This window comes from Chanos chanos, chromosome 7, assembly GCF_902362185.1.
Source record: "Chanos chanos chromosome 7, fChaCha1.1, whole genome shotgun sequence".
Taxonomy (NCBI): Eukaryota; Metazoa; Chordata; class Actinopteri; order Gonorynchiformes; family Chanidae; genus Chanos; species Chanos chanos.
Genome location: NC_044501.1, coordinates 44,096,074 through 44,098,738, shown reverse-complemented (window position 1 = coordinate 44,098,738; position 2,665 = coordinate 44,096,074). Strand labels below are relative to the sequence as shown.

The 2,665-nt window shown below is 42.1% G+C and overlaps 1 protein-coding gene across 1 annotated transcript in view; it reads right to left on the bottom strand.

The window, feature by feature from the left end:
• ndrg2 (NDRG family member 2) overlaps positions 1–2,008 on the bottom strand; it is a 19,181-nt gene extending 17,173 nt beyond the window's left edge. The window contains exon 1 of the mRNA XM_030780765.1: positions 1,944–2,008. The gene's annotated coding sequence lies outside the window, so the exon portion shown is untranslated. The remainder of the gene's footprint in view (positions 1–1,943) is intronic.
• Between the last annotated feature and the right edge of the window lie 657 nt (positions 2,009–2,665).

Here is a 2,665-nt window from a genome sequence, read left to right as displayed (position 1 = left end):
TCATCAATGCGACCGACAGGAAGGAAAAAGTAATCTGATTCAGACTTCAGACACTTTGACTATTAATCACAACAAACATACTGCTATCCTGTCTGGGTATTACAATGACACACACAAAAAAAAAAAAAAAAAAAAAAATCATAACTCTTGGTTATCCCAAATGTTAAAATAAAATGTGCGTCTTAGCTGTACGTTTGTCTACTGAGCAATTTCACTGATGGAACATTCTGCATACACAAAATAGTGTACTAGTAAACACAGATATGATGGGAAGTTGTCCAGCACTGTGCGGTTGCTGTTGTGTAATGTCATTGGCTGATGATTTTTGGATTAAGGGTTTAGAGGGGAGTCGGGAGTATCATCCAGTATTGCTGCATGAGGAATGGGGTTCGGTGTTTCATTCTGCTGCACACGATGAAGCAATATGCAAATATGATTTAAAAAAAAAAAAGCGCTTTAATTATATTTAACATAGTGCTATGCAGTATGGAGTAAATTTATAGGAGCTTGTATCATATAGCAGAGGTAGAAATAGCTGTCTCCTTAAATGCACAACCCAATGATAGCATCAAAACAACCTAAAAATAAAACATTTCCAAAATGGCCACATTGCCTCTTGACCAAGGCCATACCACTGCCCATATATGACGTCTGTACATGCCTTGCTGTGTAACACATATGATAGTGTGACTTACAGCCCATGCGAAGAAGCTGTGTGGCTTTACGTGCGGTATGACTCACTGTGCGGTGTAGATACTTCCAGCAATGCAACAGTGCACGCACTGCTGATTCTGCCTGTAGTATTAGCAGAACAGTAGTAGTAGGGGCGGGTGTTTGTGTGTTTGAGCTACGGGTGCATGACTTGATTTTTAAAAGTGGAATTGAGGAATACACCTCTGAGCACGCGGTTAGACTTGACACACGCATTGAAGGCTGTAGCACGCGGCCAGAAAGCGCCGATGAGTCAACCTTGCGAGCGACACACCTCCGTTTGACATTGACACACATTCCCTCCTAGCGCGCACACACAGTCGCGCCAAACGCTTTGCGCGTCTAGCCCCCTAGCCGCCCCCCGCCCCCAACCCCCACCCTCCATGATCACAAACTAACACACATGAACACACACCGACAGAGTGAGGCACGATCTATTTATACGGGTGCGCAAACATCTATACACACATAATATAGTCGAGCGAGGCTACTTCACTTGTACAGGGACACTGATGTAGCCCATCATCCCAACACTTCACTATCGGGTACCAGAACAATATTTTCACAATGTCCATGGAGCAAAAGCTATGTCACAGCATGTCGCTGACAGGGGCCGTTAAATATCTGGGAATTCAAGTTCACGTGAGGAAAATTACGACCTGAGAAAAAAAAAAACCCCACAGCTCTCTGTTGTCCAGAGAACCTGTTTTTTCCCCCCTTCTTTCAGTCTGGATTTTAATGGTCCATGAACAAAGAGCAGTGACAATTCCACATGTTCGTCGCTATTTCAGAGACACATATGTACACAAATCCACACAGAAGCACAAATGAATACCGTTGCTACGAATTTAACTATTACCGTGCGTTAGTCTTCTTAATTTTATCTCGGAAACTGGTGTTTATGTTTACAAGTTGTAGCCACGGTCCATTGGGAAAGGCTGGGGTCTTGCTTTAGGCTATGTATCATGACAAGAACTGTTCAAATATAACGAAAAATTACGTCCGAATTTAATATGCCAGCGCTGAAAACAATTTCTTCGGCATCTGGACATCGTTATCAACATCCTCCCCTTGCGCACAGATATGCGCGTTAAGCGCACGTTTACGGTTACACACTCGTTGTTGCACGAAAACTAATAAAGAAATCTGGAACATGAGTTATTTACAACAGAACCCGAGCTATATTTCCCATTAAATCATGCAAAAAAAGTGTTACTGAAATCATCACTCACCTCTTTAGTCAAATTAATCTGGCGGGGTATAGTGCGAGTTCTGTAAATATATGTATATACGTAAATAACAAGACTCGAGATAGCTATACAGTGGACCCTTTGTTTTTCCAATCTCGTCCTTCACCTGTCCCGAGTACTCCTCCTTTATCTTTCACTTTTCCTCCACCAGCGATATTTTCTGTTCCCTTTCCTCTCACAATTACCCCGTTTTCCGTCCTCTCTAGAGCAACCGAGAAAAAAAATCCTACAGAAAATGTGGAGCCGTCAATCAAAAACCGAGGGAGATGTTACTTTAACTAAATATGGGGGGGGGACCCAAATGCATACACAAATTCGAAATAATTCTAGTGCAGAATTCCAATCTATGTATATGTGTGTGTGTATGTATTCGTATTAACTACAGAGAGCCAGTAGTCATCCTTTTTCCGGATTTAACGTTTATACGTTTGATCTGCAGTTTAATATTGAGCATGAACTCTCCGTGTTACCCTTTTCAGAGTTAATGGTACGCGCCCGTTGTTGAAGTGGCTAGTGGAACAAAACGTGTACGCATTCCAAGGTTCTGGTTACATCTGTGAGACAGGAACGATGAGGGAATAGGAGCTAGCGACATACGCCGTGCCAAAAGATATATTTACAAGCATATTGATATTCACTGCAAGGAAAATGGCGGGGCAAACAAGTAAAAGGACACTCTGAATGACTGTTTAAAAAAATATATT